General features: G+C 42.9%; 1 pseudogene across 1 annotated transcript; it reads left to right on the forward strand.

The window, feature by feature from the left end:
- The first annotated feature begins 947 nt into the window (after positions 1-947).
- On the forward strand, positions 948-4,200 carry LOC311582515 (ATP-binding cassette sub-family F member 2-like; annotated as a pseudogene). The gene is made up of 4 exons: positions 948-1,338; positions 1,503-2,055; positions 2,093-2,343; positions 3,610-4,200. The product of its transcript is annotated as an ATP-binding cassette sub-family F member 2-like (transcript).
- The last annotated feature ends 13,074 nt before the right edge of the window (positions 4,201-17,274 follow it).

Here is a 17,274-nt window from a genome sequence, read left to right on the forward strand (position 1 = left end):
ATAGTTAAGGCACTCTCCTCCAGGGAGTGACAGGTGTTAGGTGATGTTGCAAGCTGAACGGGAGATATTTACAATTGTTGTCTCCTTAAATGCAGTGATGAGCTTCTAGAAGGTTTGGGGAGGGACAATACGGCTCCGTTTTTAATTGCTGAGAAATGCTTTATGCTGTAAAAAAGGGGGAGAGCATGTGGAGAGAGGCAGACAGCTCCTTCTCCACTGCAGGGAAAAGGTGATGGGTTTTTATTCTAAGACAAAGAAGTATATCCATCTTAAAAAGCAATGGCATTTAATTGTCTAGTGCCTGGACTGGAACGTATCATTGAGTAGGGATCCAAAGAGGCCTCATGAGTGAACAAAGGAGAGATGTCCAGACTAGAATTTAAATCTAGGGAAGGAAGAAAGATAAGGCTAATTTTTTTCCCTAAAGTTTTTGCAATATTGCAATGCCTCAGCACAGTAAGAGAAGAAGCAGTGGTTAGGCTAGTGCTGGCTTCACACAGTGCCGGATGCTGACCTCACACAGTGTCAGATGCTGACCTCACACAGTGCCGGATGCTGACCTTACACAGTGCCAGATGCTGACCTCACACAGTGCTGGATGCTGACCTCACACAGTGCAGGATGCTGACCTCACACAGTGCCAGATGCTGACCTCACACAGTGTCAGATGCTGACCTCACACAGTGCAGGATGCTGACCTCACACAGTGCCAGATGCTGACCTCACACAGTGCCAGATGCTGACCTCACACAGTGCAGGATGCTGACCTCACACAGTGCAGGATGCTGACCTCACACAGTGTCAGATGCTGACCTCACACAGTGCCGGATGCTGGCCTCACACAGTGCCGGATGCTGACCTCACACAGTGTCAGATGCTGACCTCACACAGTGCAGGATGCTGACCTCACACAGTGTCAGATGCTGACCTCACACAGTGCCGGATGCTGGCCTCACACAGTGCCGGATGCTGACCTCACACAGTGCCAGATGCTGCCGGTCTGGAGTGTGTCAAAGTAGATGGAAGTGTTTTCTCTGAACACTTCACCTCATCACTCAGAATTAAGAGTGCCGACCAGAGAGGCCAAGAGGTGGGGCCCCACTCCTGAGAGAACAGGGACTGCCCCTGTGGTTGACCACCATGCCTTCCGACCTGACCAAGAAGAAGGCTGCCGAAAAGAAGGAAGCTGCCAAAGGTCAACAGCAACTCAGAAAGGGACATGAAGAAACTGGAGACGCTATCACAGAACCTCGGGTGACAGAGGAGAAAAGATGGTGAGGCCAATGGAACAGAGACCAGAGGTCATGAAGTAGATTTGCTGACCAAGGAGCTGATTTTGTTTGCTTTTTTCTTTAATTTAAGCAATTTATTCAGATTATATCTCAATTGTTATCCCCTCACTGTATCTTCCCACTCGTTCCACCCTCCTGCTCTTTCTCCCTGTTCCCCTCCCCTTGGTCTGTGACAAAAGGGACCTCCTCCCCCACCATATAGGATCACAGCCTATCAGGTCTCATCCTGCTAGCTGCCGGTGTCCCCGGTGTCCTGGCTTCTCACCCCAACAGTAGGGACATACACATTATCAACCACTCACTCACCTTTCATGGTTAAGAGCTTCTCAGTGACACCAAACTGGAGTTAAATTCAGGCCATCGTTACAGCCTCATTGGCTTAAATGGAATTGGAAATTCTGTCCACGCTGCTCTCTGCTGTTGGCAAATGTGACGTGCCTATCCCCGAGGACATCGGTGTCTACCATCTGACCCGTGAGATGCCTCCTCGTGAAAACGCAGGCTTGCAGGGTGTGATGGAGGCGGACACAGAGCAGGCCATGCTGGAGAGGGCGGCGAGCGGTTGTTAGCTCATGAGGATGCTGAGTGTGAGAAGCGCGTGGAACTCTGTGAACGGCTGGGAGAGCTGGACTCGGACAGAGCCGAGATGAGGGCGTCAGGGATCTTACACGGATTGGGTTTCAGGCCTGCCATGCAGCACGGGAAGCTGGAAGACTTCAGTGGTGAGAATTCTATTACCAGAGCCCTCTTCATTCGGCCCTTCGTGCTGCTTCTGGACTAAATACCACACACCTGATCAGAGCTACATTGCCAGGCTTGGCCATGGCAGTGCAGCGCTGGCCTGGTAGGCTCAAAGCAAAGAAAACATACTACAGAGGATGATCAAGTCAGGGCTGACAGGAAGTGTTGTGAGTGACAAGACGCTGCCATTTTATTTCCCAACATGTGGTAAGATCTCTCTACCTGTTGTTATGGTACAGAATGTGAGCTACAAGTAAACAAATGGCATGCCTTGGGTCTACAATAATCTGGAATTTGACATTGACCTTGACACACTGCAGCTGCCCAAGGCCAGCTCCAGGAACTGCAAACAGGAGAGAAGAGAGGTGGATCCGTGCTAAGGAGGATTGAGCAGGTGGTGAAGAGCTCATTAAGGGGGCTAAACAACTAGCTAGAGGATCTAGTTGCTGAGGAGAGGTTGAGGAGTGGAGGAAAAAGAAATACTCAGGCATATGCAATGCAAGCTGAAGGTCTTAAAGCCCAGGAGAACTTTTCTGTCTCTGTCTTGATTGCTGTCTGTTTGTCCAGTTAACTCCTTGCTCGCTTATTAGCTTCCTGTCTGTCTGTCTGTCTGTCTGTCTATCTACCTCCTTGCCATTCCCCATCTTCAGTCTCTCTTGCTGTTCCTCACCTCGCTCTAGCTTACTCCCTCACATCTGTTACTTGCTTGCCCACTCTCCTCTATCTAAGTAACTAACCAATTAACTTCTTGCTTGCTCTCTGTCTGTTTGTCCAACTAACTGTCTCCATGGTCTGACCCCAGTGTTTTATTGAAGTGAAGTTCAACTTTTTTTTTCATTACAGATTACATCATGATTTTTCTCCATCACTAGGGCAATCAAAAATCACCAGAGTAACAAGCAAATACGAAAAAGTCCTGTAGCCTACAACAAAACATACAACAAAAATCAATTATTTTCCAAACAACGGTGAACAAAAAATCTGCTTATTACTTCTTAAACAATACTCAGGAAAGCTTAATCATAAATTTCCCCAGGCTAAAGCCAATGTGTTTACAAGACGGTCATAGCAACGTAGCTTGAGCTAGACGTTCTCTGAAGAAAAGACTTGACCCACTTCCAGCCCCAGACCAACAGGTGTGCTACCCAAGCCCAGGCTAACTGCATAGGGGCCCTCTATTGTAAAATATCTGTAAAGCATGATGTTCCAAGCCTACCTTCTATTGTTCTCAAAGCAGATATTAAGGAAACTTTTCTACAGGTAACAGTATCAATCCAGGTACTATTATATCAAGGACTTAACTTTCTTTCAGGCAGTTTCTGCTTGGTTACTCACAGTCAGAGAAAAAAACTCTAACATTGTCTCAAGCCTTTGGCCAGATGCCCTCTTTCAACATTCTCTGTGGGAGAAAGTTTTGCCTGTGTGATTTTCCTAAGGGCTTAGAAATAAAGAGAAAAAATAGTTTTAGGAGAAACAGCATTTTCAAACAACATTACACCTAGACCATACGTAATATTTGGGGGCAGTGGTGATCAGCTGGAGATCTTTGGAAGTTTGTTAACCAAAGCCTCAACAGCTGTACTGTGGCTATGGTAGGACCCAACAGTGCAGGGAAGTCCACTCTTTTGAAGCTGCTAACTGGAGAGATTCTGCACACACTTGGAATGATCTGGAAACACTATGTAAAGATAAGGCATTATCCTCAGCACTTGCAGGAGCAGCTGGACATTTCTCCATTGGAGTACGTGATGAAGTGCTACCCAGAGATTAAAAAAAAAAAAAAAAGATGGAAAAGATGATGAAGATCATTATGAGATACAGCCTCACTCGGAAACAGCAGGTGAGCCCAATTTGAAACTTGTCAGATGGGCAAAAGTGCCAAGTGTGCCTGACCTGGCTGGCCTGACAGAACTCTCACATGCTCTTTTTGGACCAGCCTACCAATCACCTGGACATCATAACCATTGACACATTGATTGGCAGATGCCACCAGCTTTAGGGTGCCATGATGCTAGTCAGCTGTGGCTTCAGACTCATCCAGGATCAGGATCTGTGAGAAGCAGACATCACCAAATGGCCTGGAGACATCCCAGCCTACATGGAGCACCTCAAGTCCGAGCTGCAGGACGCAGATCTCCAGCTCACCAAGAGGACCCCCGATGTATGAGCCCTCAGCCAGGCATGGGGCAGAACTGCCAGCTGGAGACTGCCACTTAGACTGTACCCCGGCATTGCTGCAATGGTACCCCTAACCTCTCCCTCCAGCCTACCTTCTCTGCATCTAATCTCCAGCTAGACAGCCCCTGTCCATTTCCTCCTTCCATTTGGGTCTGGCTGGCTGGCTGTTCCCCCAGACCCTTGCTGCTTACGTTGCCGAGAGATACATCCAGAGGTAACTGGTTAACCCAAGGGTACAAACCCAAGTCTGGCCCTGGAAGGATTCAAGAGCCTCATTTTATGGGTTTAGGTGATGTTGGGGGAATGCTGCCAGGCCATCACCCCCATTCCTGACTGCTTCTGGTTTGGAGCTCTGAGCCATGACCTTACTCCTGGTAGGTATGTTAATAATCATTTAACGTTGTAGATCTGTGTGCCATCTACAGAGTGTCCAATAAAGAAGGAGGGAGCAGAAAATAAATAAATAAATAATAAATAAGTAAAAGAACAATGACCAGAACTCGGTACAGCGTCCATGCAGATGGAATGCACACACTGTGCTCACAAACTAGACTTACTCATGTCATGTGTATTTGTGTTTGCTGTCTTGCTCGCATGTATGTCAGTGTGCCTTGTGTGTGCCTGGTGCCTGCAAAGTTTAGAAGAGGGTATCAGGTCCCGAGGATCTGGAGTTATGAATGGTTGTGAGCTATGGGGGCAAAAACATCTTAAGAATTTCAGTGGACTACAAATGCATATACCACCATGCAGAGACATTATACAGAGTTAAATTGCATGGAAAATGGTAATTTATTTGCTTGGCATCACCATACTGCTGCTGTATTATCTACTTCTTGAACTACTAACTTTTGTTTGTGTTTGTATACAATTAGCTCCCAATGTAGACCAAAAAAATACACAGAAATCTCATTAAAACCACAGCCCTGTATCTGACCTCTGAATTCTAACTTTTCCCAAATTCTTTTATGTGAATTTTCTGGTTTTAAAGAACACATTTTGGAAGCTACTCCTTATGGATAATAATTAGTAAGTAACACAAAGAATTTTTTTAAAAGAAAAAGTGCCTTGCTATGTTTATTGAAATAAATCCTCTCAATTAACTTTAAGGAGAATATCTTTGGAACTTTACATGACAACTTGACATTGACCAAGAAAACAAACACCTTAAATATAACAAAACTGAGCAGTAGATCACATATAAATTGGAACATTTTAAAGACTGGTGTGCCTCGTATATTAGAACTGCCTTCCTGGAGCCAATAGACCAGGATGTTAATTCTAAGTGGCAGAGGCGAACCCATCTCTTACTTAAGTTGAAAGTAGAAATTACACATCTGCCATTTGTTGCATTAAAATCACTGAGGTGTTAAATTATAAAGTGCAGTGTCAAGCACATGGAATTATTTCTTCATTCACAGAAGTCAAAATCTTTTGAGTGTGACTGTGTTTTAATGATAACTTTCCTTCCTGTGTTTGTTATGACCCAACAATCAATCAGTCAATAATTATTTTAGGGCAGCTGAAAAGTCTGCCAAAAACATATTCGACCAAAATGATTATAAAGAGCACACACTCTGTAAAAACAAGAGCATAGTGTAAAATGGATAGGTCTTGTCTGATGGTCCACTCTCTCCTCTTAAAAAAAAAAGAAAGAAACCTAGGAGGGCCATAAGCTATAGCTCAAGATTCAGCTCCCGTGTTGAAACTCTTCCTTTGGACAGTACACACTCCAGTCTCTCCCTGATGATTTATATAGCGATAAGTTGGCATCCACGTCCGCCTTCTTATTACAGAAATGTGTTATGATACCACGCTAGCTGTATATCAGTTTCCATATGTTTATATAATAAAAATAACCCCAAATAAAACAATTATCCACACATCTCCTACCGTCATGCCACTCTCAGATAAAAAGAGAAGTTATATGTTCAAAAAATTACAAGTATGGATTGATATTTAATTTTCACAGAAGCACAAATGTTGTCCTCTGAGAGGAGCTTGTGCTTCGCTCTGTCCTTCTGTGTCCCAGGCTCTCTGCTAGCATCTCATCTGCGTACTTAATGTTTTATGATGACCAATGGGCCAGGCCACCTCCTAATAAAGATGAACAAACGAGCTCAGAAAACACTAACTGGAATGGGACAATACAGAAAAAGCATTTTATTCCAGGAAATCAGGAATTCCTAAGAGAGAAGAATTGAGCTAGTACTCCCAGGAAGATTGTTTTGTCTGCGTTCCTTTGTCTGTGCTGAGGTGGGTTTGCAACTGTTACTGTGCTTGAGTCCTTGTCAGTGGACATAAATTCCTGAGGCAGTTACAGACAGAACATTGCCATTGTTCCTCATAAAAATACTTGTTTTCTCCAGGAGGATCATAAATGCACCCAAACACCAGGGCTTGTGAGTGCCGATCAATCAATGGGATGTCCCAACCATCAAAATAAACATTCAGCTAAGAAGGAAGCTAGGGAACAAATTGCGCAATGTCATGAAGAAACTGTTAACATTATCCTCTCCTTGTAGATTTCTGCATAAGGAAATGCAGCTCCTATGTGCCCTACAGTCTGCCCTTTGCTTCTGAGTCCCATCAGTGGGAACATCATGTTAACTCATGTTCCTGAAAAAAGTCTATGCTGTCAGTGTGTCTGTTCCATATATGACATGTGAATTCTATTCTTCACTCAGCTTGTGATGATGGGCTTTGAATACAACACTCCAGGGTCAAAAGATGGTGAAGGTATTGGTGAATCTTGAACACCCAAGACTCAGAAGATTCCAGTACAATTAAATGAAATACCTATTAACTGGACTTACTTCTCCACAGGCGACAAACCAAACTCAGAGAGACATCAGTGTGTGAGTGGCTCCTTCCAAATGCCTCCAGACTTGTGCTTTTGAATTCATATGTAAAGATGGGATTATTCAAAATAAAAAATAAAACATGAGTTTACAAATTAAATGCCACCATTCCCTTAATACATTGCTCATCTCCTACCTACTATTATTTAAAGAAATGCCCTCTAAGTGATTTTTCAGTGTGTTGCAAGTTATGTGAAGAAAATATACCAAGAGGGGATACCTTCTACCACTGGAACAAACTTACTTAGATGTTAATTTCTATATAAAACAAATAGTTAATGCATAATTCCCCTTATGTGTGTCAGAATTCAAAAGTCTGTATATCTTCATTAGAAAACTGAGACTCTTACTGCACCCAAGTCTCCAGATAAAGCCTCAGGTTGCAGACCAATGTTTTCCAATACCCATGGGTCTGTATTTCTTCCTGGAGGAAGAGTAATGTTTGAAGTTGTCACAGTGCCAGCTCTGTGCGGGACAACCTTGGCTGCTTTGTTCCAGAAAAACCCACGCGTGCTGCTGTGGCCTTGTGTGTTGAAGCTCTCATCTCCTCTACTTTATAAGAGACACTAGGAGGTGAGTCTCTCAAGACTCCAAGAGATAAACTCTCCTACAACTTCTGTCTCAATTGTACAGGTTGTCAGATCAACTCACTTCACTAAGGAATTGACCAGGCTATGTAGAGGATTAGGGCAAAAGTAACGTTCCTTGGTTTGTCACCAGAAATACAGTGTCTGAGTGGAGTGGGAAAGTGTTTGCTGGGTAATGGAATGCCTTCTTATGCACACTTGTGAATGAAAGAGAGAAATCTGCATTGTGATAATAGCATCAAAACAAATCAAGGACATACAGCTTTCCAATAGAATTTTACAATATTTCTAACTTTTTTCTCTGAGACAATGTGGTATAGGCCAGGCTGTTCTCAAACTCACTATGTAATTGAGGTTGGCATTCATTGATGGTATTGCCTCTACCTCCTGAGCACTGGGTACATGTGTGCACCACTACCCCATGTTTGTGTGGTTCTGAGCCTGAATGCTGAGTAAGCCAGGTAGGTATCCTACTAACTGAGCTGTATTCCCCGCCCCATAGTCTCGAAATGTTAAAATAGAAAACATGTGTGTGTGTGTGTGTGTTTCTTGGAGTTGTGATTCTTGCACTTAGTATTTCACATAAAATTATTTCCTTAATTTATGATATTGAAAAAGACAACTATAACTGCTGAAGCAACCCACTGAAAAGAGTGAATTAATAATAAATAGAGTTGAGAAGATCAAAGATGGCCACACCCCTTGTCTGGTCAGCAGGACAGTAGTGACTGCACAGCAACCTAACAACAGAATTTATGACTACAAAACACCAGAGTCTGGGTTTTCTAGCCCAGAGAACACATCATGGTCTGGAACACAAGTGGGCCCGACCTCAGGTTACCTGGCCAATCCACAGCAAGTACCCAGGACCACACAGGCACAGGCACAGGCTACTAGCTTTAGCCACGTGCCTGACAGGACATGCAATACCTGAGCTCTGTGTCTCAGAATGAACTGTGAGCTAAAAATCACAGTGTCTGTGCTACCTCACTCAGGATAATCATTTCTAGTTCTGTGCATTTGCCTGCAAATTTCATGATTCCCTTCTTTTTAATAGCTGAGTAGTATTCCATTGTGTAAATGTACCAGTTTCTTTATCCATTCTTCTGTTGAGGGACACTTAGGCTGTTTCCAGATTCTGTCTATGAACATAATTAAGCAAATGCCTTTGTTGTGTGGTAGAACATCTTTCACGTATATACCCAGGAGTGTTATTGCTGAGTCATGTGGTAAAGCTATTCCCAATATTCTGAGAAAGCTCCAGATTGATTTCCAAAGTGGTTGTACAAGTTTGTACTTGCGCAAGCAATGGAGGAGTGTTCCCCTTTCTCCACATCCTTACCACCATGTGCTATCACTTGAGTTTTTTATCTTAGCCAGAGTCATCTTGATTTGAATTTCCCTGATGACTAAGGATGTTGTACATTTCGTTAAGTGTTGTGTGGCCATTTGATAGTCTTCTGTTGAGAATTCTGTTTCAATGGGATCCCTACCAAAATGCCTACACATTTTCTTCTGTACTTCAGACATGGAACTTTATGCTCTAAATAAACTTAACTATTTTCACATAGTTCCTCTTGCTTTGTTTATATTTTCCTTAATATGAAGGGGTTTTAATGTGACTTATAGAGAAATTATAATACTGGTCTCTACAAACAGAAAGGAAAGGACTTGTGGCAAAAACAAAACAAAACAAAAACAAACAAACAAAAACTAGGGTGGGAAAAGAAGAAAATATGAAAAAGCATTTTCCATGTTTCAAATGTTCATAAGATCCTCTGGCTTCTGCAGATATCAAGCTTAAATGTACATCTGAGCATCTATGAAACAGCAATAGAAGAAAACCAAAATTAGAAGAAAGGCCAGTGTCTTTGTGAGAAAATACAGTGGGTTCTCATGAGAGTTATCAGCTGTGCTGCTCCTGACCACTCACAGCCATCGGTCCTGAGCTTTCCACTAGGCTGCTTGTCAGTACTGACGGATATTTATTGCCAAACTCTGTATGTGTGGGAGAGCAGGATCCAGGATCCTTCCAGGATCCCAAGGGGTGGGATATCACAGAAAAGGTTAGTGCAGTCCTTGTAGTGTAGGACCACATAGTCCCTGATGCTGAAAGGAAAGAAGGATTCATGCAAGAGGTTGCAAGGGAACTACTTCCTGAAGTATAGTTAAGAAGAGTTGACAACCTGCAACAAGAAAGAAAAAAAAGATAGTCCAGCCACAGAAGCTAGCATGAGCAAACGCACAGAAATGGAGGAGAACATGTTTGGAAAATTTTAATCAAAGGAGCGATGTCCTGGTTTCTTTGACACAACTACTTAAGTTCAGTAGGGACTTAAAATAGGTGTCGAAACACTGACAAAGGGAATGAGCCTGAAGCTCTACTCATGCATCATGGGCTTGATAGCTTTGTAGTCCTGAAGTAAAAACCCATTTTTATTAAGCTACGTTTTGAAATTTTACTTACCGTAGAAGTATCTTTGAATATAATTTTTGACATATTAACTCTATGAGGCCTACATAGTACTTTTAATTCTGCCAACTCAGATGTCGCAGGAAGTCAGTGGGTTCATGGTAAAGCTATGCTAGCAGAGCTGTTTGATGGTTAAGAGGGGACTCAAGGCAGGACCAGCTCTCCCACTCCCGTGTCATCAGGGCAGGGCCTGCTCTCCTGCTCCCAAGTCATTGGGGCAGCGATGGCTTACCCAGTCCAGTGTCCTCAGGGCAGGGCCCACTCTCCCACTCCCGTGTCCTCAGGGCAGGGCCAGCTGTTATCAAGATTCACTTCATGAGTCAGGCAATCTTATATGAAACAAGCGATTTTTAGCTGGAACTGTGATAGAAATTATTCCACAGATTCGTTTGTTATGTTGGTATATAAATTTGTGTCTAACTTTGTCAAAACTTACACCAAGCACTGACTTTGCTGAGATTTATTTTTAGATAAAATGTCAAAAGCCACGTTTTTCTAAAGCATGTTTATTATTTGATGAAAATACCTGTTGGGAATGACCTGGTTCTATTAGTGTTTATGTACTGACAAGTTTAATCAAAATACAAACTAATTTGTAGGAATGTATTTAACTCTTTAAAAAATACTATAGAAAATACGAATTTGGATACATTCAATTCAAATCTGAATTATTGAAATGCTTTGTTCTAGTGCCAAAGTGAAAATTTAAATTTCAAGGAAACCTTGAGTTGGGGATTTTTCCTATCCAAAAAAATCGAAGCGAGAGATATTGAAAACTCAACAAGTGAAATTTGTGTGTATACATATTGGCTTAGATATAAAATTCATTATTTAGGGCCCTGGAAGAGTGGACACGTTCTCTAATTAAAACCACTTTCAACAGATGGCAGGATTAAGACGTTATGTCATAAAATACAGATGTCTTTCTGTCATCATCTATGTTATGATGCAGGGTGGGAATTAGTGACTTTTCCATTGTTGTACTATAACTAAAACCAGCTTAGCAGGAGCCAAAGATGGGTCTTATTCGGGTTTATGGGTGGCGTGTGGGCCCCATTTGATCATGTGATCTCGTTCATACTTTGCCCTGTAGGATGTTTGCCAAGGGCTAGCCTATGACGAACGACTTAGAACAATGGGAAAGAAAGCTGGGATATCAGAGCAAATAAAATCTTCAATACTTTTGGCTACAGACATTTCCGTTGGCGTTGTTTCTCTTTTTACTCTTTTAAAGAAAAATATAAGCATACTGAAAGAAGAAAAAAATTCAAGAGTAACACTCTGTTTTTTCAACTCTCATAATGTGAACAAGTATCATATTCAGTCACTGTTCCCAGTGCTGTCAAACTGTTCATGAGTGCATCTCATTTTATGTTATTTGATGTATAATAGTAATGGTTCCAAATGTTCTTCTACTTTTCAGGTAAGGCACAATCCTCTGCTTAAAACTAAAAATAAAACTATTTTAACTTATTTCTCCTACACTGAATTTTCCCAAGCTCACTGTTTTTATTTCCTGATCCAGTTCCTCTCATGAAGTAATTTTCGTGCCCACCCTTTATCAAATGACCACTCCATGACCCATTAACCCAAAGATGAATAGTATTTCAGTTTCATAATCTCCAAGGTTATTAACATTTGACCAGCACATTTGAAGGCCCACTTGGTTCAAAGAGGCAGAGCCAAGTCACTTGTGTTCTGATATTCAGTTCTTTAAACAAGGGTGTTTTGGCTAAGGACATCAACAACACACCACTGAGGAAGCTCTCTACATTAAAGAGCACATCTGTGGCTTCTCCAGATGCTCATCTCTGCTGATGACAGCTACAGAGGCTTTGGCCTTCCACCTGCATAGCTTCTACCTGGTCTTGGAGCCAACATCAGTACAATTTCTATGTTCCCCATCCCTCCTGGCTATAACCCAGCAAAGAAATGGCAGGATTCAATCTCCTCCAGACACACAGAAGACAAGGACTTCTTAACAGATGCTCACATTTTATGGCCAGGCTTGCACTGCAGCCAGGTGGACACCGCCCTCCCTGCCCGCGCTCTCACAAGGAGCGTAACTGATGTTCCACTGCTCAGAGCAGGGCAGAGCACGGGGTAAGTATGGTACTCAAATACAAAACGGGCCACAAGGACTGTTACTCCACAAATATGTTCTGGCAAACTCAAGCATCCTCATCAGAGAGGCTTCTCTTTCTAGCAGATGATGATTAGCACAGAGTCATACCCCCACACCCAGCTGCTCAGTGCTGAATTTAACATTTATAACACACGCCAATGCTCAGGAACATTTGCAGGAAAGAAAGCAGAAAGGTTGTAAGAGTGAAGGCAGTGAGTGGCTTCAGGGCACAGTGTTCTCCAGGCAAAACAGGACTGTTGCTCAGATGAACTCGCAGAGGTTGTGACAGAATGCCCAATATCTGCTTGGAGGGGGACGTGAGTAGGTAACCCTGGCATGCCACCTGGGTGGGGAAAGAAGGAATAAGAAAAAAGTAATCTCAAAATCGGGTGAGAGGGACGGGAGTGTGGAGAGAGAATGGTGACAAGAGATGTAGGGGTGAATACCTTGAAATACATGGTGGGAAACTATCACAGAATTAATAGAAATGTTATTAAAATCAAATTGCTCTACAGCCCTGAAAGAAAAAAATGATTGCTGATGAAAGATGGGGTAAGCCTTTTCTTTTCTCCTCAGTAACAAAAATGGAATGCAGAGAGATACAGGCTTCTTATATAATTAGCACTGCCCAAGAGATTGCTCAGTGGTTAGGAACACTGACTGCCATTGCAGTGAACCTGAGTTTGAGTCTCAGCACCCACATGAAGCTCATAACTACCTGTAACTCCAGTTCTAGGAAATCCAGCACCATCTTCTGGCCTCTGCAGACATGCATGTACATGGTGCATACACATACATGCAAACACGCATACACATAAATGAAACACACATTTTTAAAAAATTCTAAGCAGCTCCTGTAGGATTTGCTAAGAAAGGGGAGAAGAAGGCTGGAATTTCATTCTGGACTCAATAAATCTCTTCCACAAAATTCTAGTCCTAAATCTAACTCTATTATTGTAATAATAAAAATAAAAGCTAAAATATCAAACGCAAACTCTCACATATGATGAACGTAGCCACCATAGCAACCAGGATGTCCATATTCTGGTCAAAGAAACAGAAGAAAGAGGCTGGATTATTCCAACTGAGAAGCCTGAGTTTGGACTCAAGAGTGGAGTGTGAGGACTCTGTCTGCCCACTGAGTCTGGGATGCAGACCTGAGAGGCAGGCCCTGGTAAAGGGTGCTAGTATTTAGTGGCAGCCAAGCAGGAGAGTGTGTGCTATGCTTGCCATAGGCCCCATTGCTACTGTGAGGAGAAATGGTAATGTCACTAAGGTGAGGTCCACAGGAACAAGAAACATTCTAGAAACATATGGGAACAAGCTGACCAAAGCAAACCTTCCTTCCTCTGCTGTCACCATGTTCCTCGTGTGGGAAGATCTTAAAGGGAAACTAGGAGACAAAACAGAAGTCATGGTAGAGTCTTGGCCTCAGCCTCACAAAGCACCGGCCTGAACACTGCATGTAGCTCCTTGGAAGTAAAGGCAACACCCCTGGCCTGGAGACAGTGCTTCACAGCATAAGGCAAAGTGGATCTAAACTTAGCCAGGAAGCAGCTCTCTCACAGCAGTCCACTGTTAGCCATCCCAGAAGCAAGGCAAGCTCAGATCAGTGGCATAGCGTCAAAGGCAAGTGCTGATCGCAGCTACAGAGCTCACTCAGAGCGTGTGAAGTCCATTTCCCCATAAACCAACAGGCATTGAGGAAGTCAGGCCTTCCCGGCTGACTTCCCTGTGTCTGCCATAACCACAGATACAGTCAGTCTAAGTACATGTCTTGGTGGATAATGGACACCAATAAAAACCATGGATAATGGATAATAATAAGACATCTTTTTGAAAAGCACACACACAAAAGATTTTATATTTTCCACTTGTAACTTTTTTCCAATAAGCAGTGCTTTTATAATTTTACCACATTGCATTAGCAAAATATGTGAATTACCTCTGTAAGACAGTTAAAAGCTTAGAAGGCATCTTCTCGGTACACTGGCCATCTTGGCTACAGGAATCAAGGCCTGTGGCCTGAGCCTTAGAGAAGATGGCATGAAGAGTCTCAGCAACTGAATACTGTGTACCCACTCACGTGACTCGAGCTATCTGTCTTCTAGATGCAACTTAGAACACCTGTAAGACAGTCTCAAAAAAGGGCTGTGTGCATTAGGTTGGACTGCAGCCATGTTTGGAGTGTAGTTAACTGCTGTGGGAAGACCCATGGGGGCACTGTTCCCAGCCTATATTAGAGCCCTGAGGTTCACCAGGCAGCAAGCACACACTCATCTCTGCTCTGCCTGTGGCCCCTGCCACGCTAGCTTCCCTGAAGTGGCAGACTATAAGCCGCAATTGTGAGCTATATTCTCCCAAACCAAAGCCAAACCAACCAGACAAGCAAACACTGAGTACCTGGAGTCCATGCGTGATGGTGGTGGGAGGTACAAAATTTAGCAAGGAAAATAAGGGTAGAGTCTATGATGGGCAGGGACTCTGTAAGGACAGAGTAAGACATTATGCGAGGACACAGTCAGACGCAGCCATTTGCAAACCAGGACCGGGATCCTCACCTGACACTGTGCACACCCTTACCCTGGGTGGTTGGCCTCTAGCACTGTGAGGACAATGTCTGTCACTTCAGGCTCACAGATCATGGTACCCTGCCACAGCAGCTGGAGCTGATGAGAGATACACATGAACAGAGAAGAAACAACAACAGAGAAAGTTAGGATCCTCTCAGAAGCATCCCTTTGAATGTATTTTTCCCATGTACCTTGACAAAAACCTATGATATAAGTTGTCTTCACTTTGGTTTTGCAATGATACAATTCTGAATTAGGGGGTGGTGCCATTCAGGAAAGAATTCACAGAAGTAATTCTGAGGATGCTTACTCATCTTCTTCTATCCATGTAACATGATGGATAATACATGAAGACCAAGGTCACCATGGAGCTCCCCTAAGGAGCCTTTTCTCATGGCCTAGAGTGCTGGGAAAGTTAATTTTGCATTTGAAGGCAGACAGTGACTGGAAAAATTGCTTCAATTCCATCTAAGGCTTAGAATGGCCATCTTAACAGACATATTGCCTGGAATAGGGCAAACTTCACAGTAATGAACTGCCCTTTCTGTTTAATGCTGGGCTGACAAAATTCCAGTCTGCCCAACTTACAAATTTCTGCCTATATCCATCTTACTGTGGAGGAAGGAACTCACAGTATTGCAGTGTTATTGCAGATGATGGAGCTCATAATGTTGCCTAGTGTTACTGCAGAGGACGGAGCTCACACTGTTGCCTAGTGTTACTGTGGATGGTGGAGTCCCACATTGCCTAGTGTTACTGCAAATGATGGAGTCACACTGTTGTCTAAGGTTACTGTGCATGATGGAGTCACAATGCTGCCTAGGGTTACTATAGAGGATGGAGTCACACTGTTGCCTAGTGTTCCTGGGGATGATAGAGTTCAAACTGTTGCCTAGTGTTACTGTGGATGGTGGAGGCACATGCTGCCTAGTGTTACTGCAGATGATGGAGTCACACTGTTGCCTAGGGTTATTGCAGATGATGATGTCACACTGTTGCCTAGGGTTACTGCAGAGGATGGAGACACACTGTTGCCTAGGGTTACTGAGATGGTGGAGTTCACTCTGTTGCCTAGGGTTACTGCAGATGATGGAATCATTCTGCTGTCTAGTGTTTCTGCGGATGATGGAGCTTACACTGTTGCCTAGCTCTGCAGGTACTCCTAAGTGACCAACACCATCTAGGATTCTCCTGTTTTGGGAGCCTGTTGTCTCAGATAATGTCATTTTCTGATATTAATTACACCTAAAGAATCAATAATTCACTTTGAAACTATATACATAACTGAGATCTCATGAGGAAACACCAACTGCTACAATGTAAGCTGAGTCTTGATAGAACTGAAATCTGTGGCTACAACTAAACTCACAAAGCTGTTGACAAATCTAAAATATCTCTGAATATTTTTTTGCCTTTTTTTCCTTCTGCACTTCATGTGACATCCTTCATATTACAACTTTTGTGTTTATATTTGCCTGTTATACTAAAATAAGTGAAATTAAAACATTGAGATTTATCAACTTTGTCAGAACTAAATATACTGGCTTGGGAGTTGATTCTGTGGGTAAAAGATTAGGACCTGAGAGTGGATCTCTAATACCCATGTGTAAAGACAGCAGGACCACAAGCTTGCCTGTACCTCTGCACCAGGCATGGAAAAGAAGCCCCTGGGCTAGCAGGCTGCCATGCAGAAGAAACTGTGAGCCATCTTTACTGGAGGACCCTGATCAAAGAGCAGGCAGAAAATGACAGAGGTAAAGCCAGCAGCTTCTGGTTTCCATGTTCCCCTAGTTTTCATATGAGGAGACAGTTTTCCTCCTAAGATAATATATCTTCAAATAAGGATGGAAACACAGCATCACACCCTACTCTTCCTCCTAGATTAAATAAACAAAGTGACATCAAGTTGAAAAAAAAAGAAAGAAAGAAAGAAAAGCCAGAGCACCGTCTTCTCCATTTTTTTTTTTTTTTTGGTCAAAACATGCTATAAATTTGTCTCATCTCTTCCCAGCCATGTAATTAATTTTTCTCTTTCCAACTTTTTCAATGACAAAACCTTAAATTTATTGTTGGAGGCCGTTTTCTTGGCTGTCCATGATCCCCAAAAATCTCAAACAGCCCTTACCCTGACACTCCTGTGAAACACACACACACACACACATGCACACACACACACACACACACACACACACACACACACACACACACACAATTTCTACTGCACATCTTACATATGTACAAAAAGATTGCTTGCAGGTCACACAATATTCAGAATTTGTATAGTATGATGTATGATTTCATGTTTGTTCTGAGGCTCTGATGAGTTCCAGACTCCTCCACGTACAGGAAGAGCTTGATGTCTATTTAAGAAAAGTAAAAAATCCAAAACAAAACAAAAAAAAAACCAAAAAAAAAAAAAAAACCACTCTACCCTAACTGTCCTGTTA

Source organism: Acomys minous (genome assembly GCF_964271855.1).
Source record: "Acomys minous genome assembly, chromosome: 14".
Lineage (NCBI taxonomy): Eukaryota > Metazoa > Chordata > Mammalia > Rodentia > Muridae > Acomys > Acomys minous.